The 25,175-nt window shown below is 40.9% G+C and overlaps 1 protein-coding gene and 1 long non-coding RNA gene across 14 annotated transcripts in view; one reads left to right on the top strand and one right to left on the bottom strand.

Annotated features, from left to right (window-relative positions):
- Positions 1-100: 100 nt before the first annotated feature.
- Positions 101-25,028, bottom strand: LOC132251436 (uncharacterized). The gene is made up of 3 exons (XR_009463494.1): positions 24,752-25,028; positions 7,172-7,261; positions 101-187 (listed from the first exon to the last, which is right to left on the bottom strand). It is a non-coding gene; the product is annotated as an uncharacterized LOC132251436 (long non-coding RNA).
- VEPH1 (ventricular zone expressed PH domain containing 1) overlaps positions 13,727-25,175 on the top strand; it is a 182,921-nt gene continuing 171,472 nt past the window's right edge. The window contains exons 1-2 of one of the 13 annotated variants that reach the window (XM_019491676.2): positions 16,099-16,393; positions 19,836-19,901. The gene's annotated coding sequence lies outside the window, so the exon portion shown is untranslated. Of the gene's footprint in view, positions 13,810-16,098; positions 16,394-19,835; positions 19,902-23,314; positions 23,609-25,175 lie in introns of those variants that run through there. The other 12 variants (XM_019491675.2, XM_019491674.2, XM_019491679.2 and 9 more) reach the window with 12 other exon arrangements.

Genomic DNA, 25,175 nt, shown 5'->3' with positions numbered 1-25,175 from the left:
TAAACCTTAGAGATGGTTGATTACCAGATGCAGCCATGACATCAGGCAGAAGCTTTACCCCTTTACTTTAGGAATTAACTTGATGTGGCCTTTGAGATTTGAGCTGTGTCCTTTTTCTGCCCTGTGAATAATGGGGACTTCAGGTTCCAAGACAGTTGATCCAAACACTTTTTTGCAACCAGTGAATCTATTAAGAGAGAAATAAAAATTTACTGGGATTTCTCATGGTTGCTATGCCTTCTGAATACTGTGGTGACATTTCTGCTGGTTTTAGAGCTTGCATTTTATGTTGCTGGATTAGTGATGTCCTGTGTACTTGCTGGTTCTTGGCTATGCTTGAACACTACCTTAGCATTTCTTTGTAATGGCACTAAGACTGTGATCCAAGATAATAAATAGTATAGGGCATGATTCTGTGGTTCTCATGATGATATATTGTAACCATGAATATTTAAAAATATTTTAATGGAGAAGAATGTTTATAACATGTTGAATTTTTAATAAACCCTTACCTTCTGTTTTCATAAAAAAAAAAATCTTTGTTTCTGTATTGATTATGGCCTAGGTAATTAGCATAAGGTTGGGAAATGATTAAAAGAAGGCTTTTGGAATCCACATTGTTCTGTTTAATTGCTCCTCAACCAATGATTCGCTGTTGTTTTTGGCAGTTGAACAGACTTTGCCTGGCACTGTGCAATTCCCCTATTTATGTCCATGAGATTTGTCAGTTGTTGACTGGCAAAGGCACGCAGCTTTTTTTGTATATAGTAGATGCTAAACCTGCAGAAACAATAAGTGTTGTTATGTGCCTTAGAAAATACTAGGTAAGGTACCAATGGCACCCATTCCCACAGCATTTGAGCACTTTACAGTATTACCTTAGTGATACCTTCACAACGGCCCTGCCAGGTAGGAGTAGTGCTGTTATCCCTATTTTACAAATGGGAATTGTACCATACACAGATTAAGGGCCAGACCCACTCTGGCAAACTACAGGAGATAAGATGATCTGGTGAAAGCCAATTATTTTATAAATGTAAACTACATTTTAAGAAAAGGAAAGAGTGGTGTACAACATTATATATTTATGGATGCATTTTTTGTTCCATTGTCATGTAACAGAATAAATAATACATTAGTCTAAGTGTTACCATTTATTTTCTTGTTGCCTTGATATTAAAAAATAAAATGTCTCCAGTTTCTGTGTTTGCATACAGGAATTCAGTTGACATTACCAGTCTCAATAAGATGTGGTGCACATAGTGGGCATTTCTTATTTTCTAAAGGCAAAATCATGACTGTAATTTATTTTTCCCCAGGTGAAAAGTTGATATTTTTACAACAAATATGTTTTGTGTTTATATGACTGAGAAAATAGACATGATATTAGAAATTACTTTGATGGTTTAGGTGTCATTCATATCTGTCCTGTCAGCTGTCAAAGCTCACCTCAGAGCTACAAAGCTTGTTGGACCAAGTAGACAAAAGAGCTCTTGAGCAAAAATGGCAGGTGTGAATAAGAATGTGGAATTTGGACAATTGGTTTTAACCCCAAGAGATTTACACGTTTTGTTCAAAATTGTATTTCATCTGGTTTAACCCTCAAAATCCTAAACCAGGGTCTCCTGACACTTACAATGACACACTGACATTAGTGGGCCAAAATCACATTTTGACTTAAGTGAGATTGCAACCAGATGCATTAAAAGTTAATTAGACCTTTAATTCCTACTTTTGTTGTCATAGGATCTGATTTGACTGGGGATGAGTCCTACAGTCCTGACCCAGTGAAGCATGTGAACATGTAATTCAGTTTAGCCAGGTGGGTCTTGATTAAGTGCCCACACACTACCATCAATTTCAAAGGTCTTCAATCAGGCATGTGTGTAGCATCGAATTCTGTATCTGTTGCTTACATAGTGAATTTAAGCTTGAACCATTTTCTGGTATAGAGCAAGAGACTACCTATTAGCTTTTCTAAAAGATCTTTATATCCTTGATGTCCTTTGTATATTTTTGTCTCTTATCCTTCATCATAGTTCCTTCCAACCACACAGAGGAACAGAGATTTATTTCCTGCTAAGTGAAGAGTAGAAGGGTAATCTAGTTTGACTAGAAGGAAAAATTGACCTGTATGGTTAAACTCAATTGGACTAGATTGGAAGTCCAGCTGCTAACTGCAGAACTGAATATCTCCATTGCTCCATGGGTCCTAAAGAAAGACAAACCAGTCTGTTATATGATTATTAAATTATTATAATTGTTACTGTATTGAGTTCCCCAGATACAGTAGGTGTTTTGTGGTGAGTTTGTGTCTTTCAAAAGTGAGATTAAATGTGGGTAAAATACCATATATTTTTGAAAGTGTTAATCTGATTTCTCTAGCACTGATTTGTCTAGCCACATCATTTTCCTCATTAGTCTAGTGTCTAAAATTTTAACTAAATGATGAATTTTTTTTTCTATTTAATTAAAAAATGAACAAGACCATAAACAGTATTTTAAAATCATCTAGCTCATTCTTCCCACAAGAAAATACCTTGGGGTCTGACATCACCTGTCTATAGAGGCTGAAAGAAGTATACAACTCAAAGTGTTTCAGAATTTTTAAAGCAAAACACAGAAGCCAATCAAATTTTTGCTAGTGAGGGAGGGTTTGCTTACCATTCCGTGCATCATGGCACAGTTTCAGGTGAAATGACTATACATCACAATTAATTAAGAAACTCTACCAACCTAAATTGTCATCTGCTTGCACAAAATCTGAAGCAATAATTTACAAAGTATTAGGGCATGTCTACACGTGTGCTTTAATGTGCATTAGCCTATTTTAATGCACATTAAAGCACCACTGACAAAAATGCTATTTAGTTAATATACATTAAAATGTGTCACTTAAAAACAGTGTTCTTAATTAATGTGCATTACACAGGGTAATGCACATTTTCCTAGTATCTCACAATGGAGGTACTAGATTTAATGTGCATTAACTAAAACCCGTTAATGCATGTGTAAACACACAGAAGTGCATTGTGATTTGGAGAAGTGTTCATTTGTTACACTACTGTGGATGCATCGAACTAAAAAGAACAAAAGCTATTTCCTGTTCTTGTATGCTATTTTCTTCCAGTTAGGGGAGTTAACACAAAAATAATGGAGTTTTATTTTCTGTTAGGTGAAACATCTGATGTGCAGTCTGCATTTCTCTAGCAAGTGATTGAGAAGTACTCTCTTAGGGCCAAGCTTGTTGGAATTTGTGCAGATAACACCAACACTAATGTGGTGGTGCTAGCAATACTGAAATAATTTGTGGTAAAAACTCCAAGGAAAACTAGGAAACAAGATTTTTGGTATCTGTTGTGGTGCTTATATTATACATAACTGCCTCCAAACTGCAGTCGACTGTCTTCACACAGATTTGGATAGCTTTGCTGTAAAGGTTTATACGTAGTTTCACACTTACACTGTACATGTTGAAGAGCTGCAAGACTTCTGTCGATTTGTCAATCCTGAGTATTTTAAATTACTAGAACATGGCATCACATGATTCCTGTCACTGGGACCAGCGCTGGACAGAATTTTGTTGATTTTTGATGGGCTTAAAGTATATTTCCTTTCTAAAGACAAATGTTTGACACTGCTAAAGAAAGTCTTCAGTGACCGTAGCACTAAATTGTGCCTTTCCTTTGCCAGTAAACAAACAGCCACATTTCAGAAGACTGTAGAGGCAACCAAGAAAAATGATTTGTTGATGTAATGAGGAACCCTGGCTCTGTTATTGGGAAGTGGTGCAGCCCCTTTAAGGGCACAGTTTTTAGAGCCCAGCCAGCAGAGCAAGGGTTAAAGGATAGCTTTGTAGGCAGGTCAGCTGACTGGGGCCTCACATAACCAGGAGAGGGCTCAGGCCAGAGCTATATAAGCCCTGGGATCCAGCTAGTTAAGGAGGGCCAACCCTTGGAGTTATTGAGTGGGGAGCTCTTGAATGTACAAAGAAGCTGGAAGAAAGCAGCTCTGCAGGCCTGGAAATGAGAGAAAGAGAGAGAGAGAGAGAGAGATTTAGTTTCCTCCATTTTTCCATGTTAAGACTGGTGGCTTGGGTTTGGGACTAAAGGGGTGGTTTGGAGGTCCCATTTGTGTCCTAGGAGCATGTGCTTGTCTTGGGCCCTCCTGGGGGCAGGGTCAAGGCAGAGCAAGAGCTAGGGCCTAGAAGCCAGGCTTAGAGTAGTAGACCTGGGCTGTGGGACCAGCCAGAGCAGAGGGGTGGAAGCTGGGAAGACTAAAACCCCAACAAAAGAAGGAAGGCCTAGAGTGGCCTGGAGACAAAGGGACAAATATCCAATCTGATTAGTGGCTCAAAATTTGCAAGGCATGGGGCATGGTGTAGGGAAGGTATGGAGCCATGCAATTAACCCTTTTGGTAAAGGACCACCACTACTAGGTGTTCCTTAGAGCAAGACCAGGCTTGGGAAGCCCTGAGGCAGCCTCCCTCTTATAACCATAAAGAACCTCAAGACATGGCAGGCGAGTAGAGGGGAGACTGTTCCCAGACTGAGCAGGGCAAAAAGAGAATTTTTTGTGCCTCCAGAGGCTTACAGCCGCCCCTGGGGATGGTGCCCTGTGACAGTCAGTGACAGAAGTTGTGCTGCAGATACGTTCCCTGCAGAGTAATTTTGTGGAAAGGCTTACAGAATGATTTGACACAACAGAAACAAAAAACCTATTGCAATCTCTTGTAGATTGTGGGCAAATGAAAGAAGAAAAATTTTACAATGCAGTTGACAATTTTTATAAAACATGCCTGCCCTACTTAGAGTACTAGAAACCTGCCTTTGGGTGCCCTGAAAAGCTTGAGTGGGGTCTGCTGAGAAATATGCCGGTATGGGACAAAATACAAAACAGCCTCTTTACGTGCTACACTAGGATTCCCACCTTAAGTATGTTGGATAAGAATTGTCTTTCTGATGAATGCCAATGCAAAATCAATCATCCCTCATCATCTTTCTGACTGGAAGTCAGAGAATACCTGTTGCTGAAAGGTGACCGAATGTTTTTCAAGAGATGGACAACAAGGCAGTATAAAGACCTAGCTAAGGTTATGGAATTTGTATTTTCTAGGCAGTGCAGCACATTGAATGCATCTTTTCAATAATGAACAATATGTGGTTTCCTGAAAAATCATGTCTGAATGCCTTCACCATGAGGCTATATTATCTGTGGCAAGTTAAGTTTGATCTTGATTGTACTGTGTTCTGTGACAAGCTGCTGAAAGGCAAGCAGACCCTCCAAAATAGCATAATCATAGAAATACAATTGGCAACTTCACACCCTGGAGAACAGCAAGACATTGAAAAACATAAATAACTACTTTATTGTAAGTACGTACTTTGACTGTTTATGCTGCTTGTAGGGGGGAAGCTACTGCATTAATTAACTTATGAAGTCAAACCCATTCAGTCTCTTTGAAGTGATATGCGTGTTTCACTATATTGCTTATTTCTTATCTGTTTTTGCATATGTAAGTGAACTACTCCCTTGAACACTAGTAAATCTTACCAAGTGTCCCATTTTCAGCATAGGGAAATATGGTCACTCTAAGGACAAATGTCTGAAAAAGCATACTCAGAGAGAGGTTATCAATACTTAGCTGGCAGATTCATAAAACTTATTATCTGGTGTCACAAATGAATCTGTCTTGGGCCTGATACAATTTATTTTCATTAATGACTTGGATGATACAATAGAGAATATACCTCCAAAAATTGTTGATGACACCAAGGAGAAGTTGCAAGCACTTTGGAGCACAGAATTTGAATTCAAAATGATCTTGATAAATTGGAAAAATGCTCTGAAATGAATAAGATGGAATCTGATACAGACAAATGAAAAGCAATAAACATAAGACAACCAGATGCACAGATGCAAAATTTAGAATACTTGACTTGGCCTCAGTAGTGAAGTAAAGGATCTGGGGACAATACTAGAGTACAAACTGAAGATCAGTAACTATTCTGGGGAAAAAAGACAGATAGCATTCTGTGGTATATTAACAGGAGTCTTGCATGTAAGGGTATGGGAGGTAATTATTCGACTCGGCATTGGCTTGGTTTCACTTTGAGTACTGTGGCCAGTTTTGGGCACCACAGTTTATTTGGAGAGAATTCAAAGGGAAGTAAGAGAAATGATAAACAGTGGATGGACTAGATGACCTCTTGATTCCTGTATTTCTAGGAATCTATGATTTTTTAATCTCTTTTTTGTAGCAGTGATTTCGCCAAGGTAAATTTTCCTTTCTTCTTTTTTCACTGTCCACCTTTCCCAACCACCAAATAAAGGTTGCTATTCATTCTTTTTGATAATTTAACAAATTATAATTCCCTCATGAAAGGCTTTTTTGTCTTTCAAGGACTATGCTGAGCTGCAGAACTATGTAGCAATTGCTATTTGAGTATGAAAATGCAGGCTTGTTCCATGTTCACATTTCCTATAGCGATCAGTGGAACTTCATGCCTCAGGTAAATGCAAAATATAACATTAAGAGATCTGTAGTTCTGAGAAGGATTTAGACATTAAATTATCTTTCCTTCCTTCTGAACACTATTGCTTTCAAGCTGCAGTGAGAAATATTTATATGTGAGCAGCATGTTAGTACCTGCAATTAGTTGAGAGGCACTGTGCATGAATGGGCACCTCTAAAGGGAGAAATCATGTTTCTCTAGAATGGCTGTAGTTTATTAGTTATTATACCACATGTAGATTTTAGTTCCTGAGCAGCAATGTAGGCTCACATTTTAGAAACCAAGACAGTAGTGAGTATACCTGGCAAGCATATCTAACATATCTAAGGAGACCTACAACCAGTAGAGGGCAGTGATACACATATACATATACAAGATGCATATGTGTTACTAATTCATATACAGAAATGCTGTTTCTGATTACCCTGCATAACTGCCAGCACCAGCCTCACTGACAGTTCCTGTCCTTTGTGGTAGTTCTTGTTAATCACTTACGTTACAGTAGTACTCTAGGGCTGTAATGAGAATGAGACCATTGTGCTGGTGCTGTTCAAAAACAGACAATATGTGTCCTGGACAGTAGAAACCTCAGTTACTAATAGACTGAGCCTTTACCTCAGTGTAGCTGAAGGCATCGTGATCTCTTTGTCACTTACCTAGGCTGGTTCCTCCTCCTTGTTCCAGGTGTTCTACAAGACCTTCTGGCTCTTCTTAACAATGAATAACCTGACCATCTACTGGAGCACCTTGAAAGGAGGAGGATTGCAATTGGGAAAAATTGCTGTAAATATTACAATTAAATCTGTCTTAAACTTTCATCAACAGGAAAAGCAAAGGTTAGTTGATAGAAATGGGAAATGTGTATGGATGATGGTAGAGAGGTGCTTGCTTAAAGAAGGAAAAGTATATAACAATCCCCTGAAGACATCAAACAGTAAGAAACTGAACTTATAAAGCACACATCTCAAACAACACAAATCTAACTGGATCAGTTTAGCATGGTATAAGAGAAATCAACAACCCACTTCTGCATCTCAGTTAGCACAGTTCATAAAGTATGCAGCTCAATTAGTGAAGCAGTATATGTAGTCTGAAAATGTATTGCCTCAAGTCAGTAGAACAGAGAGTTCAAGCAGCAAACTATGTGGCTGGATAATTAAAAATGCAATGTGATCCACAAAAGATATATAAAAAACTGACTAAGTATATTTGCAGTTTGTCATTTAACAACAGTTTAGTTGCTGCCCATTTGCAGTACAATCTTGTATATACCTACAGTAGCTTTTAGAACTTTTTCTAAAAACAGATTTTGGTATAAAGAAACAGAGTGTGTAAACTTTCTACTTCTGGCTTACTCTATTAACTCTACTGTACCTAGGTGCATACCAGATATTGTCTTTCATGATACAGATGAGCCTTGTGAAGCCCTATAGACTGCTAATGAGATTTCTGTATTGTTACTAGACAAGGCTGCCAAACCAGTGCCACATACAGATATACCTTATGACTGGACAATTACAGCTCCAAAATGTTATAGAAGTGTTTGCTTATGGGAGACTAAGGGACAAATTCTATATTTTTATACAGAAACATCTCACAGCAGTTTCAGCTGGAGTTTTGACTCAGTCTGCATTGCAGGGTTCAGCCTCTGCACATTAGTGTTTTCCAAAATGTTCAAAGATTGCTGCCCTAGGAATTAAAGTGGAGAATACATCAAGTATTGGCATACAGCAAGTCCTTCTGGACACACAGAGTGTCCAGGAAGGATGTTATCCCATGAGACTCTGGGTGAGGTCAAGAGGAGCTTCTGGGTCAGGAAACAGGGAGTCAGCTGCAAGACACTTGCAAGGGCTGCAGTAAAACTATATCCTCTTACTGTAAATAGCTGGATATAAGTTGTGTATGTAATAAAGAGCTGTTTCAAATGAAAAGCCCACAGACATAAACAATACCTAGTATAAAAAAAGAGGTGCTAGAAAGTAGATTTACTGATGAATATAGTGTGATATATTAGACTGACATTGGCTGCTTACAGATGTCAACCCCCCCCAACGGTTCTGTACTTTAAAATTGGTGCGCCCCCACACCGAGCATAGCACATACCCAGAAGAGTCATCGCATTAGTCTGACCCAGCTCTCCCAATGTCTGTATAGATAGCGTGCTTCAGCGGGGCTTTTTGGCGCGTTTATCTAATAGCTGATTGAATCACCTAATCTATAAAAGACACTGGGAAGCTGGGCTAAACTAATGCACTTCCTCTTTCGGTAAAGCACCATTTTTTCCCATGTCTGTCAGCACCCATTGATGTTCAACCCTGAATAATATATTTCAATCTAGGAAATAGTATAAACATACTCAGCATGGGGGCTTATTTGCATTTGACCTTTGTCTAGAAACACCTCTTGTAAATTGGCCCTAATAAAAGCAAGATATTATATTATGTAGTTGTGTCTTTTTTCCAACTGTATCTAGACCAGGAAGTTGCCATGATATAGCTTGCAGTATAAATAGGGGAGCAGGAGACTGATCTAAATCCTACTAAAGTCAGTGAAAATCTTTCAATGGGTGTTATGTTCCTAGAATGTAACCTTTCCCTTGCAAGGCTGGATGCAGCTGAAAGAAGCATCCACAAATGTTCTGAACACTAAAACATGTTGGATATATCTTGTTATGGCAAATGGTAATGTTTTCAGTTATTGAGTCCAAACCTGCAGTCCTTACTAAGGCAAAGTTTCCCAACAACTGTACGGGCAAAATTCTGTTTCTTCTTCTATTGATTAAGTGCGAGTCCTTGATGGCACTTAGGGTGTAAATATTTTTATGGTGGCGCGACTAAGCAAATAGACATCCATGCTCCTTGTTACACCACAAATGCCCCGTATTTGATGCTGCAACATTGGTGGTATGGTTTCATGCTGGTGTTTTGCGGTGGACATGTGTTTCCTTTAAAAGCGGTAGAGCATAAGCAGCCCAGACCTGCCCACACTCCCCAATTGCCTCTGGCTAGTGCTCTTGGAGCTTTAGGAAGCTGATCCTGCACACCCTGAGAATAAGAATTCCTTTAGTTTTGCCTGCAATTCTCCGTGGTTTTGCCTGGTTAGCTCTTCTGATAGGAGAGGTGTCTGGGATACAAATTGGTTGTGGGGAGGCAATATTTGTTGTTTATCTTTTCATTGCTGTTCACATATTTGTTTTAATTATATTAAATATTATACTTTAAATGGCTTCAGCATGTCTATGAAATTAATAAGGATATCAAAAAACAGTTGTTATACAACTGTGGTTAATTATTTACAAGCCAGATTCAGCAACAGTGGTACTATAGCTGTCAGTGTTGGTATTATTAAAATTAAAATGCTTTCTCTGAATACTAGGTAACCTGACTCATTTAGGCTAAATGCAGTGAATGTTGAATACTCCGTTTCTCTTCACCATCAGTGTTCAGTTAGAGAGCACAATAACTTCTCCACAATAACATCTCCCACCCCACATACAAGATGTTTATTCAAAGAAATCTAATGAATACACTGCAAAACAACTGAGGAAAGAAGTTTTGTTTAGAAAAGGATACGATCTGATCAAAGCTATTTAGTTTAAAGCAAAGACTTCTCTAAGACTGGGAAAATATTTTGCAATGATTTGATATTTTTAATTTTTTGTCCTGATTTTCATTATTTGAAATAGTTTAACATGCCCTTTGTGTAAATGTCAATTTCCTGAGCTGCTCAAGTTCTTTGCTTCAACTATGTCTGTCTTTGACTGTTTGTTCTTTGTAATTCATGGTAATGACTTGGTCACTAATGTCAAAATTGCTTCTGCTCTCTGATTGGATGTTTGAAACATTTATAAACAGCATGCAGGAAATGAAAGGAGTTTTAAGATAGCAGTGCAAACACTTCTGCTATGAGATTTCATGCAAATACATATTTTCTTCAAGTGTTCACTTTATATAAGCGTTCCTAAAGCAAAAAAATTGCTCAAATAAATGTTTACAGAAACCAAATGAACCAGATTTATGAATATTATTAAAGCCATTTGGGCATTAACAAGGAAATGCTTCTGAAGTGAATTTGAGGTAGATTGGAACTTATCTATTTGTGAATGACACTGTGCCAGTCCATTAGGATTCAAGCATCCCCTTAGATATAATGGCCTTTTTGTCCTACTCTTAATGCCATCCTAATGCATATTGACCAGAGAATATGTACTTAAAGGGAAGTATATGGTGTCTTTTTATTGTAATTTTGTATGTACTATGATGAATAATCATTACCATGGTCATGGTGACTTAGTCATATGCATAGACTATTACTGATCTATACTAGGGGGGCTTAACCTCTGGCTCATAGGCCAAATCCGGCCCATGGGTCAGAAATTTTGGAAGTGGGGACAGCTGGAAGCTCCGTATGGCCAGATCCAGCCGTGCCTGGGGCATTGCCATGCAGCAGGATCAGGGTCAGGTCCCCCACCCCTACATGTCCAGATTGGAATGGGCCAGGCTGCTCCCACCCTCCCTGTTCCCCCCCCAACCTCCAACTTGTGTGTCCAGATTGGGGCTGCTCCCCCCAGCATATCTGGTTTGGAGATGTTCTGCTCCTCCTGCCACCACTATGCATCTGGATCAGGGCTTCCCTGCCCCTGCCCCATGCCTCCAGATCAGGGCTGCTCCATCCCCCACACCCCTGTGCTTCCAGATCAAGGAGCACCCTGCCCCACCTCTGCCCCATATGTCAGGACTGGGACCAGGCTACTCTTCCCCCAAAAGGTTCTGTATCAGGGCCACTCTGCCTTGCTCCTGCCTGTGTGCCCAGTAGATGGATCAAGGCCAGGCTGTGCAACCCTCCACAGTTGGATCAGGCCCATTGGCAAGAAACAAGAAAGATCAGTTCTGGAATAATTAATGTGCTGGTGTGTAGGTGGGGTGAGCTCTCTCAACCTCTCTTGCTAGAACTTTCTTGCTTCTCTAGTTAAAGTGCCCGCAGCATTTTGTGTAGTCAGCATCCCACGCTTCAGAATGGCAGTGGGGGCACTTTTAACTTGTCATTTGACAAGCTTTAATTAAAGTGCCCTTGTTGCCATTTTGAAGCATGCAGACACTGAATACACGAGATGCACCAATCAGCATGTTCCAGCAGACTCAATTAATCGAGTTAGCTCCACATTGGAGCAATGTCCCTGCACGTCTACAGGTACCCATTGTGTGCACAAGTGCATGCATGAAAGAATACTTGTTTTTAGTCACTTTTCTGTTGCACCTTTTCTTTTTATATCATTGCTACTAATTTTGCATTCACAAATAGTTTGGGGAAACTTAGGCTTTATTTTTAAGAGCTGGTGTCATAAAATCTTGCTTTGCTTCCCTAAATGCTCCTATCTTGCAATGATTTACTTATAGGCTTACCTTAGTTTCCTGTGAAGATAAACTCCACTGATGCCCTGGTGGCTGTTAAGCACATGCTTAAGTCTTTGCCAAGTTTGGGTCTTGGCTTCAACCAGACTCCTTATGTCAAGGTGCATTACTGAAGCTGACTGGTATCTTGCATCCAATATAATAAAAGGCTTAGTCTGTCTGTCTGTGTGTCTGTCCATAATGCTTTTGGGCAACTGTGCATGCGCCACTGAGAGGATGAGTGGCGATTGGCTGTGCGGCCTGGTCTCTGTGGGCACAAGTTTCAGCCACTGCTGGGGAAGTTTGCGGCGGTGGCGGTGAATACACCCTGCCCGCCTGAGCAGCAGGGCTTTCCCACACCTCCCTGCCTGAAGGTGAAGAGAGGGGATCACGGTAGCAGCAACCCCCATCACCTAGCCCTGCCGCCCCCCCAGAACAGCTGGCAGGGAGGGAGGGAGGTGGACTCATGCCAGGCAGATGCAGAGTGCCGGGGGGGATGGAGTGGGGCCAGAAACGGAGCAGCAGAGAGGGGCAGTGGAGTAGGGCCGGACCTGGTGTGGTGGGGAGAGGGTTGGAGCAGGGAAAGACCCAGAGTGGCGGGGTTGGGGGTGGAGCAGAGCCAGACTCGGAGCAGCGGGGAGGTGGAGCGGGGCCAGACCCGGAGCAGCGTGGGGGTGGAGCAGAGCCAGACCCAGAGCAGCAGAGGGGATATTGTGGGGCCAGACTCAGAGCAGTGGGGAGGAGGGGTGGAGTGGGGCCATGCCTGGAGCGGCGGGGAGGGGGGTGGAGCAGGGCCAGACCCAGAGTGGCAGGGGGAGGTGGAGTGGGGCTGTAGCCGGAGTGGTGGCCCAGGGTGGAGTTGGGCCGGACCCGGAGCAGTGGAGGTGGGGGAGCCACAGGGTGGGGTTAGAGCAGACCCAGATTGTGGGGGGCACGGAGCTGGATGCAAGACTCAGTTCCCGCCTGCCCCGCCATCATTCTTGATGGTCAATTTGCTAGTAATACTAATAATAAGGATATCCTTTCTAGGAGTCTTGTTTACTTTTGAAACAGGCTAGAATCTCCATCCTTGGAAATATTGAAGAGCAGGTTGGACAGACAATTGGCTGGGATGGTGAAGTTGGGGATGATCCTGCTTTGAGCAGGGATTTGGATGACCATATGAGGTCCCTTTCAGCCCTACTTTCCTATGATCCTCTGATCTGTGAGAGTCTAAGTTCTAGAGGAAAAATTGTCAACTCTTAGAAAGTGAACCCAGCTCATGAAATTATGATATGTATTGCTGTTGTTGTATATAAAAACAATAATGTCTACTTCCATAGCACTTTTCCTTAAAAAATATTTAAGTCTTACAACTATTAGGTACTGTATTGTATGTTAGGGCTGGGTGGAAAATGATCTTCCTGTTTCGTGAAAATTTTAGAGATATCAAAATTTTCTTTTTCTGTATCAGGACAAAACAGAACCCCTGATATTTTTTGTGAAAAACAAGAAAGACCAGTTCTGGAATAGCTAATGTGCTAGTGTGTAGCTGGGGTGGGCTCTCAGTCTTTCTTGTTGGAGCTTCAGCACTTTGTTTATTTCTTTGTCTATGTATAATATATATACATTTTTTTTTATAAAGAATGAAATATTGACTGGATTCGGTACCTGAACCTTAGTCTCTCATCTCCAGAAGTTCCATAACCAATGAACTGTAGAATCTGTTTCTCTAACGCTCTCTGTTGTCCAATCAGCTGGGTCCTGGAGGGAATTTCTAGTCAAAAGATCAGAGAATGACTCATCCTAGATTAACTAATAACCCAATTTTTAGGTATTCACCTAGCATAATTAGGACTGAGGCTCAAGTCCTTAAAATGAATCTGGCAGAAGATGGATTCGATTCTGAGACTCTCATATCTCAAGTGAGTACTTTAATTGTGGGCTGCTGGCTATTTTGCAGTGGCTCTCTTCCTCTCTCCTGTTGTGACAAGAAACTGCATCCTGGACCCAAGAAACTTTCTGTTGAGGCTGGTACCTATGAACCTAGGAAAGTTTCAATTTCAACAAAATGGGCAATTTTTGATGAAAAATGATTTTGTTATAACATTCCCAACTCTATTGTAGCTGTCACTGAAACCTCTATACGCTTTTTAGTAATATGATTACTAAATCATTACTAGGTCAGGTTTAGGCAGGGAAAAACAAAAACCTTTTTCCAGGGACACTCTTAATCAACAGTTTACTTGTGTGGCTTTCCCTTTGCAGTTTGTCAGGTACGTAATTTTTATAGCACTTGCTCTAAAAATGAAGTATGTGTATATGGTTCCATGTATGGTATATGTAGTAGATTTTTAAAATGAAATTTTTTTTATAACTAGGAAAAAAAGGTTTTTTATTTAACAAAGTTGGCATCAACACTTCTTTTTCACATTTTGCAAGGATGGAGACTTGCTTTTACAGAAGGCTGGGAAAATTTAGCTTTCATAATGGAGAAGCTTTGTACTATAGTGTTCTCCTCCAGGTGCTACTTCTTTTGATACTACCTTTACCCCTCACTGGAAAAATTCAGTCTCGGGATCTTCCTCTGGTGATGTGATTTAGCCCATAGCACTACATTAAGAACAACTCCCCCAGTGTCCATCTGCAAAAGAGTTTATTCTGTTGCAGAAGTTTACTGGGAGTCAATTGTGGCTAATTCTCTGAGAATTTGTACAAGCAATCCCTGCTTAATGCAGTTTCACTTACCGCAGTTTTGCTATAGCACTCATTTAAAATACCTACCTGGTTCCACTTACTGCTCAGCACGTTTCACTATAACGCTGAACACAGGGGTGGGGAGAAGCAGCGGTGGTGGTGTCGTTGAGTGAAGCAGTGAGTGCAGTGGTGGCCCAGGGCGGGGTGGCAGGAGTTTGGGGTCCTCTTTGGTACTTGGTGCTGGAGGGGACAGAGATGAGTGCTGGTGGCGGTGGTGGTGAGAAGGGGAGGTGGGGGGCAGGCAGGGGTACTGAGTATGGAGCCCAGGCCAGTGCCCAGGGCCATTGGGCCCAGGGCAGGATGACAGGAGCATGCAGTCCACTCTGGCACATGGTGCTGGAGTGACTGGCGGGTGGGTGGAAAGGAATGGCAGTGGCAGTGAGAAGGGGTGGGCAGGGGGCGTGAGTGCGGGGCCCTGGCTGGTGGGGCAGCAGGAACATGGGGCCCGGGCCAACAGTGGTGCCAGAGTGGCCAGTGGGTGGGCAGGAAGGGGCAGAACCAATTTTATTTATTTACATTCATTTCTATCGGAATATGGGTTTCGCTTAGTGCGGTTCCACTTAACTTTGATTTTATTCGGAACCAATTAAGAGCGTTAAGCAGGGGTTGCCTGTAATCATTGGTGATGTGTAGGGGGTGCATGTGAGTGCACATGCACCCCCTGAGATTGGTGGTGCACTCCCTGCCAAAAGTGCTGCCAATGCTGCCGGCGGTGCCTGCAGGCAGTCGCCACTCGCCACCCCCTCCCTTGCCACCTACACTGCTGGTGGTATCTGTGGGCAGTCCTCGATTGCCGCTGGCCACCGCCGATGCTGCCAGCTGCATCTGTGGGTGGTTGCTGACCACTGGGCGGTGCTCACCCCCCTCCTCCTTGCCACAGACACTGCCGTGGACACCTGCAGGAACTCCCTGCTCACCACTGACATGCCTCCGCTGCTGCCACCTGCGAGTGGTCGCTGTGCCCCCCAGCTTCTGGGGGCACACGGCGTTCATGCCTGTAGTGTATTTATCCAAAGAAACTTGAAGAAAGTGCTCAAGGACCGTGTGGAAAATATGCAAGGCAACACTGGTGAAGGGGCCATGTTATAGCAAAGATTTATCCAGTACAACTGCCAAATTTGGGGTGTATGTGACTGGTTGCATCACTTCAGCTTTTCTTGGTCTGATTTAGGCTCCTGCTATTTCCAAAGCCAGTCTAAGGTTGGTGATTTGCAAATAGCAGTCTCTTTTGTCAACTTTTGTTTTTCTTCTTTTTGCCTTTTTTTCTCCCATGATAATAAACAGGTTCAGTATTTTCACTGATTTCTGACAGGAGGCACCTTGACTTACATTAACTTCTAAAACTTCCTTGTTACTCTAAGCAGGTTATTCATTAACTGAATGTAACCACTGGCTGTTGATAAATCCTTTTAACTAATTCAAATTCCATATCAAGCTGAAAACATTTTCACTTGGTTTGCTGCTGAAGTTAAGCTTTGCAAAAAATTAGGTCTGATCTGTTTTTGAGCACTAGAGTTAGGAAAATGGAGAGAAGATATTTGTTTGCTTAATTCCACATGACAACTCCAGGGTAACTGAATAGACTGTACGGTTGGTTTGACAAGGCTATGCACTGAGCCAGCAGCCTCACATACCACGCAGGGGGCTGAAAGGGGGAGTCTGACAATTGTAATGAATTTTATCAGAATTCCTCTGAAGGCTGACTATTCTGTCTTCAATTATTAATGTTTTCAGAGGTTTCCCTTCTGAGAGGTATGAATAACTAGCTAACTTGAATATGCATTCATATAAGATTTTTCAACAATGAATAAATAATAGAAAAAGTATACTAGTACATCCAAATATTAAATTATTAACTGTGTTTTTGCAAGAACAGAACAGTTAACTTTATTGCATAGCTCTTATGGTTTGTTTATGTTAATATAGGTATTGCACTTATGGTATTTAAATTTGTTGCAATGATATGTGTGAAAGATATGTTATAAACTTGTTTCAAATGCATAGAAAAGTGAAGCAATGCTTCTACAGCATGATGTGAAACAGCAAATGTATTAATCCTAAAATGTTTGAAACTTCTTTTCTGAGCTCCACTGCATGTTGTTCTCCCTTGTACCATCCACAAAGGACACTTCATACCTAATGATGTACGGTTATTGCCTTAGCTTCAGAGAAGCTTTAAAATTCATACTAGAAAAGATTTTGGCCCTATTAGAAAACTTACTGAACAGATTTTAAAATACATGGAAGAAACTAGGAAATGTAACGAGAGTTCAGAAATCACTCTTGTAGGGGGTACTGAGACAGTCTCTCTGAATTTGTTTATGGTTCAACCTCTGCTTTGACAGTGGATTTCTTATAAACCTATTCTTGTAGTCTCTATCTGGATGTCTCATTATGTAAGTTTCTCTCTGTCTCATAAATGTTGGAATGAATTTGTTTAACTTTTGTAATGCTTCATCTTGACTTCCTTCCACATATTATCTCTATATTATAGAAAAATCAGTTGAATGAGTGATGAGGCCCATTCAAGAAAGAAAAATATTGAAAAAACATTATACAGCACCACAATGACAATGAGAGTATTGTTCTATGGTGTGCTTTTTAATTTGTTTTTAAGAGGAGACAATGTATATTTCTGTTAATAAGTATAAATAGGCTTATACTTAGTATATTTCATGCATTAGAGATATGCAGAAATAGCAGCCTGAAAGATATAGTTTGTTGGCATTTAAGAAATAACAAATAATAATAATAGGTTTTTAAATTGCCATATAAATTGGAAAGAATAGCTCATTTTATGCCCCTGTAATTTTTTTTAATCTAAGTCAGTTTGCAGAAACAGTCTGCCTTTGTGGTATATTAAATGCATAGTATAAACTTATAATCAAGACTCAAGAGTCATATATTATATTTTTTCTCTCATTATAGAAATGGGTGGTAAAATCAGCACTTAGGAATATATATGAGGTATTTAGCATAGCATCCTGTATCTGTTGTAGGCCAAAAGTGCCTCAGAGGTCAGTGAGTAATTGGGTTGGATGATGCAGAATCAGACTTCTAAAGTAAGAAGTAAAAAATACATGTATACCAATTTATGATATTCAAATTACACACGAAAAATACGTGCATGCTAATTTTGTTCCTGACTTTTATCTCTATAGATAAGGAAAAATGTATACCCCTGTGGTTTTGGTAGAACTTCCTTCCTTTTGATCTTAAGATGTAGAGAGATGCATATTAAGAAATAAAATGTATAAAACTTTACAATATTCTGACAGATGCCTCCAATAAAAATGAAACTGCCTAATATTTGAGAATTAGATACCAGTTACTAAAATATTTTCTATAAAATATTATATGTTAAATATATACTTTTAATAAAGGACTTTTAAATCATTGCTTCATCAGCTGCCCTAGCATCCATTGCCTTTTTTGTTGAAGTGTGGAAACCTGTCATGACAGAAAAAAAACTGAGGGGAATATAGGCAACAATGGCTGTCTTGTGGGAAGAGTTTAAATGTATGCGGCTGATCCCATGGGAACAGCTATAGTCCATTCACACTGTGAAAAAGATGCTCTTTCAAAATAATCTTTAATCCTTTTCTTTCACTGCAGAATCTGAGAACTTTACTGAAAAGTTGAAAGAACAAGTACTTTAATCAGCAAACACTTTAAAAATGCATTTAAAAAATTGAATTATTAGTATCATATCTGGAGAATTTGTTTCAATTATATGGTTAAAATATTTGTCTGCCCCTGCAATTCGTCTGTAGACATCTGTAGAATCTTTGGCAGGAAACTTAACCAGGCCTGCTTTTACTCAAGGTGTCTGTATTTAGAGCAGAAAGTGTCCAGTGATGTTGATGTTACAAAACCTTCATACCTGTCTCTGAATCTTTTTCTAGCTCCTCCTTGCCAGTAATAGTTAAGAAAAAACATTCCCAGTAAATAGAAATCCTGCACTATGCACAGAATAACATTCTTGTTTGTAAATAATCTTAGTTCTCTTATTTTTAGCACAGAGGTAAAATAAAATTGAATGTACAGCAGCTGAGAGGTCACAGTGGAAATCTGCAAAAAGTTGAGCTTTGTTCTGTGATGCTAATTGTGCAAAATATTGCACCTGTGCATAACTTTACCGTCATGGATAACCCCACATATTTAATGGACTGAAGAATGACAGGCAAGGACTGGGGGGTTAGGTGAAGTTTTGAAGTTGATTTTTGCGGATTCTTATTGCTTCTTATCCGTAGGTTCTTTGTCATTTACTGTGAAGGCTGCTCTGTGAAGAGCCTTTCTGGATAGGGTGGGTCATGGTGGTAGTTGTTGTTATTATAATTCTCATTATTAGTCTTGTAATGATAATTATAAATAGTATATCCTCAGTCTTTAAACTTCTGGAATGGCTCCTTCATTTGGCAAATTACATCCTCTCACCCTGGTTGTACTTGCAATATATTTTATAGCGTGCATATACAGAAGAGGCAAATGCTGCCTTATATGAGGGGTGTCAAACATGTCTGGCCCTCTAGGCTGGATAAGTGGTGCAGCAGGTTCCATGGGCCAGATGAATAGTGCGGGACTGCCTATGCAGACCAGGTTGGACCCACAGACTCCCTTCTCTATGCTCCCAGTGCTCCATATGCTCCATGCTTTTCTGCCTGGTCTGGACCCCATCCGAGAGGCCCAGCATCCTGGGTGTTTGGTTGCCTCTGCAGGAACAAGCTGCAGTGCCAGGCTTCTTTCTGTGGTGCTGTTAGGGTCATAGCACTACTTCACTTGCTCAGATGGTTGGCAGCCAGGCTGGTGAGAGCTGTGGTGCCAGAGTCCAAGCAGCACCATGGCTGCTTCCTGCAGTAGCAATAAAGCACTATGGGGAGAACTGGAGCACAGGAGCCTCAGAAGCACCACGGGATGAAGCCCAATGTTGCAGGCGCCTGGCTATCAGCCCAGGAAAATACATGGTGCTGCTTGGGCTCCAACTCCACAGGTCTTGACTGGGCACTTGAATGCTGCACTGGGAACAAGTTGTGCTGCTTCTCAGGCTCCAACACTAGGTCATGCTCAGGCCCTTGGCTGTTGCTGCGGGAAGGTCTGGCACTGCAGCCGAGTTGGGGCAAAAGTCTGGGAGCCAGATTCAGCCTGTGGGTGACCATGTCTGATACCCCTGACATATTATTTTGCATTTCGGTAGTTTCAATTCAAGGATTCCAAAGCGCTTCATAGAACGTAATGGACTGCATCTGCTAACGCACATGAGGTAAGCCACATGATTTTATAGAGAGCAAAATCAAATTGATGACCCAAATATTACCACTGTGCTATACTGCAACCTAAAAAAAATCAGGCACAATGTCCTCAACAAACTCACATCTGAACTGACAGTAGAGTTTATAGTAAGATGGGCTGATTCAAGGAACTCAGTGAGTTCTCTGTTTGGTATACTTTTAAACCGTTGTAATGTATTATAATCCATACAAGAAAAAACAATATATTAAGGCAGCCTGAGCCCTAGCGGTTTACATTCAACAGCTTGTTTACCTTGATTTATTGATTTACAACTTTGTCTATGGCTTTGAGAATGCATGGAGGCTGTTCATATTGATTGTAGATATCAGATGGATATGAAACAGCTCAGGATTTTGTACTGTGTGCTCCAACCATTTTGAAGGAACACCAGATGTTGGTGCCTAGTGCTGCACAATTATTCTGTATGCTAGCTGTAGACTTAAACCAGCATCTTCAAAAGATTTTGGATGACTCAATTTTTGGATGTCCAGACTGGAAGACACTATGGGCATCGAGGACTGTACTAAGGAGTGCTACAGTTAAACACTCCAAACTCTCTCAGTATGTGTTATCTCTCAATAGGGATATAATATATCTGCCTGAGGGTGGTGTTGGGTATGTGCCAATTAGCTTTACAACAAAAACTACACTGCATCTGTTCCAGAGGCTAGAGCATAGAACAGGTGTGTTTCACCCCACAGTTCTGTAGTAGTGTAGTCTTGCTGCTTGGGCCCATTTTTCAGTTTTCAAATCCCTTAGATCTGATTTTCACAACTGTAGTTAATTACAACTAACAGATGATTTGCACCTTTAAAATTCTGGCCTAAAAAGTCTCAAGCTGGCCAGTCAAACTGAGAAACCATGTTTAAATTAATTTTTAAAGCCTTGTGGTTGCTCAGAGTACAACTTACAGAACAATTTCATTGCATTGCTTTCCCAAGATTTCCCTTTTCTGTTTATTTTTGGTGGCAAGAGTGCTACAGGAATAATTGCATTATAAATCCTTTAAAATTAAAGGATGTAGCTGTAATATTAGCAACATCTGCTATGTTGTCTCAAACCTTTTCCTTTCAGGTATTTCTAATGTATTTATCTCTGTAGAATCTAAGCACCCAATCAAATATTAGGACCAACTGTGTATTGCTGTTCCAGTGTTCTGCCAGCTTTTTGACACACTTTAGCCAGTCACCTTTATCTTTGGAATTTTTATTGTTTCCCTTCTATTATTGGAGGAATTCTTTTGCAAACAGGTAAGTTTTGCATTGAGTCCTGAAACCTGTCAGGCTAGGTTTTACTCTGATTGCCTCTGATAAGGTGTACTGCTAAGAATGTTGGCCTTCATCTAGCAAGAAACTCATCCTTTAAGTGCATCTGTTATAAAAAGGGTCCTAAAAATACACAAAATACAGGTCCTAAAATACATAAAAATTAATAGTAAAATTAGGAGCAGAACTTTGAATGAGTTTGGCTTACTTTGATATTTATCTTCCACAGACAACTGGAAAGTTGTTTTATTAAATTAAAACAGACAATACTTCATACTTTACTGAAAATTAAAGTACTTCTGAAGGTACTTAGGGTCCTGTTGAAATCCATGGAAGTTTGCTGTTGATTTCAATGGTACCAGGATTTCATGGATTCAGGATTGAAGGCAAGAAGAGAACATTGTGTAGACAGAACTGCAGCTCCCAGCTGTAACTCAGAATGATTTTTGCAAAGCGCTCTGTGTTACAGCATTACTCCAGACCAAACAGAAGTTCACTGTTGGTTTCAGGGGGAGGGGAATCTAACTGGGTGCTGGGAGCCTGCAGCCAGGTTCCTGTAGCAACAGCCAGGGCTCTGCCCGTGGTTGCTGTTTTCAGAATGGGAGGGGAGAAAGGCAGCGGAGGGAGCTTGTTTTTGGGGCTCCCCAGCCAGTGCTGAAGGGTGGGGTGGGTGAACTGGAGCCTTCCCCCACTTGGAGGGGGGGGCTCCAATTCACCCACCCCTCCCTTTGGGGTGGGGGTGCTGATCAAACCCCAGACTGAACTTCCTCCACTCCCTTTTCCCCTTCCCATTCTGAAAACAGTGCCAGGCTGGGAGCTCTGCACACACAAGTTACAAAAGACACTATGTTTTGAAATGTCTTTATCTGATACCTCTTGCAATGAGGGGTCAGACTTTCTTACCTGATCTGCCATTTTTAAGCTGTCAGCAGCCATGCACTTGTGTTCAGTCACAGCTATAAACTGCTTTCTGTGGCCAGATTGCACAAAAATTGTCACTTCCAGCTGCACCCTAGTCTGACCTCCTACATAGCATAGGCCATTCAATTTCACCAAGTTCCCCCTGTGTTGACCTAAATAACTTGTGTTTGGCTAAAGCATGTCTTCTGAAAGGCAGCCCTTCTTGGCCTGAAGACTTTAGAGATGCAGAATCCACTGTTTGCCTTTGGTAAATCATTCCAAAAATTTCTGCCTAATTTGTATTCTGATTTTATCTGACTTCAGCTTCCAGTCACTAGTTCTAGTTAGGCTTTTCCTCCCATAAATTAAAGAGCCCATCTTAACCCTATAAAGATACTCACAACCCCATTTATTTTATCTTTTGAAAAGCAGATCACCTTATTGCTGGCTCAGACATACTTATGCTTCTACCTACAAAATGCAGGCCTGAGAAGTTAAAATCCAGGTGCATATTGGATACAATATACTTCTATTTCTGTTTGGCAGATAAAAGTGAAAATGCTGAAAATGAACACTGTGGGTGTTTATACATGTTCTCCAGGAGGCATGAGGGAATGGGGGGGCGCTTTAATTAGTGCAGCTTTGAGAGCTGTGCTAATTAAAATTGCCTGGAGCATCATGTGTATCAGCGTCCCCGTGCTGAAAAATGGTGGTGGGGCCCTTTGAACTACAAACAAAGTTTCGTTTAAAGCACCCTGCTGCCATTTTTCAGCATGGGGATGCTGATACACGTGACATGAGGTTGCTAGAGCATGGTAACTTCCATGGAATTACAGCATGTTGGAGCAGGCTCCCTGCACGTGTATAGGAGCCTTGTATTATGCAGGTATTTCTATACATCATGTGTGCAGAGATTTTTGTGATGACATTTATGAAACTGGTGATAAAAGCTCAAACAAACATCAGACCCTGCTTTGTATTCATGAGCAGTGTAACAAAATGGCTATGTTTATTCTCTAGGATAGAATAGCTTCTCTATAGTAGTTTCATTCACTTGGCTCTCTCTCTTTCAAAAAGCTTGAGCTTGCTGGGTCTTTTTACATTTTTCCCAGGGAAGGATAACTTTCCACTAACACAGAGAGTTCTGTTTTCTCGATTAAAAACAACCGCACTCAACTTGAGTAGGCTTTGTATTTTGTCCTAGAAACAGTGTGTTTCATTCAAAGATAAGGCCACTCTGCATTTCAGTTCATTCTAGTCACCTGATTAAGCCACTGGTAACTTTTTAGGCTGCTTTAGTCTGCATTCCTTGAATTCCTTACTCCTGGCACTGTAATTAGCAGTTTCAGGTTCACTGCTTAACAGTGGATTCCATAACTTTCCACTTGTTATGCCCTTGGATGTTGCCTGTTGTAGCAAAAAAAGCAAAACAGCATATCAGTTCTGAGTTTCAAAAAACACAACTCGGCAACTGTAAACCTCACTGAGAATGTTGCTGTGGAGTCACGCTAAGGTAATAAAAATCAGTTTGTGTTTCTGGTTTTGTGGATTTTCATCTTTAAACATGAGAAATACGGGCTAGGAATATGATGGGCCAGATTCTTCTCTGACTTTTACCAGAGTAATTCCATTGCTTTCAATACAGTTACTCATGTTCTATATCATTTTAACTGACGGGAGACGCTAGTCTTTTGTACTTTCACTTGGAATTATGTAATTGGACATGCTTTACTAGAAGTTAACTGTTAATGTCTTGTGGTAAATAATGAAGAGTGTGAAATTCTCTGTATTGATACTAATAGTTTTGAGCAAAATAAAAGAAAATTGCAAGTAGGCTTAAAGTAGGATTAATGCTGTATAAATAGAGATGTTTAACTGATTTTTTTCCTAGAAAGCCCTCCATGTTCTGCATCAGTTTTGACCTGTCTTTTACATTTTAGAATTTGTTTCTGAAAAATGGCATAAAATCAGTGTAAATGACATAATAATTCAACCCTTTACCATGAATTACATGTGTAAGTGAACTGAATAAGCAGCGGGTGGCTAATTTGTGGAATTTTCCTTTACTATGTATTATATAGCAGCTTGCACTCTTACGCAGATCCCAGGTGACATGAGTTTCTGGGCCTTGAGTCTGCATGAACAGTCTGGGAGAGATACATTACTGAATATCTTCCTCTTGTTTATGAGCCATGGGGATCTGCCAGTAGCCCTTGGAAAGATCTAGGGTAGAGATATATTTTGCCTGACCTATCCATTCCAGTAGTTCTTCTATGTGTGGCATGGGGAATGCTTCAAAACACGCTACCGCGTTGAGCCCCCTGAAATCCATGCAGATCCTTAGTGACACGTCGGATTTCAGGATGACCACCATGGGACTTCTCCAGGGGCTTTGGGCTACTATCACCCCTTGTCTAAGCATTTTCTGTATTTCCTCATATACCCACATTTACAGGTGGTGGGGAATTGGCCTCCACTTTTCTCTCACGACTACCCCTTTTGGTGTATTTATTTTGTGCACCACACCCCTTGCCTTTCTGGATACCTCACTGAATACATCCCCAAATCTGTCAATGATCCACCCCACCTCCTTTTGCTGTTGATCGGTGAGGCTGTCTCCTATCTCTGTCCTGCCCCTCTGGGTGCTTTCTCCTACCTTGGGGCCTAGATCTTCATGTATCTCTTCGGAACTTAACAGCCATCCCTCAGGCTCCCTCCAGGCCTTCAGTAGGTTTACACGGTAGATCTGGTGTTCCCTTACATGCCCTGGGTGGTGTACTTCATAATCTACAGTTCCAGCCCTCCTTTTTATCTCAAATGGCCCTTGCCATTTGGTTAATAATTTATTTGCGGAGGAGGGAAGAAGAACCAACACCTTAACTCTGGTCTGAAACTCTCTCTCGTGCCTTCTGGTCATAACTGGCTTTCTGTCATTGTTGTGCCCTCTCCATATTCACCTGCGCTAACTGCTGTGTTTGATTGAGGTATTCCATCATGTCCTGCCTATATTGTTGGGTCCCAACATGCTTGTGCTCCGGCTTTTCCCACTCTTCCCTGGCTACTTGCAATAGGCTTTGGGG

This window comes from Alligator mississippiensis, chromosome 7, assembly GCF_030867095.1.
Source record: "Alligator mississippiensis isolate rAllMis1 chromosome 7, rAllMis1, whole genome shotgun sequence".
NCBI lineage: Eukaryota > Metazoa > Chordata > Crocodylia > Alligatoridae > Alligator > Alligator mississippiensis.
This window is presented reverse-complemented; position numbering and strand designations above follow the sequence as displayed.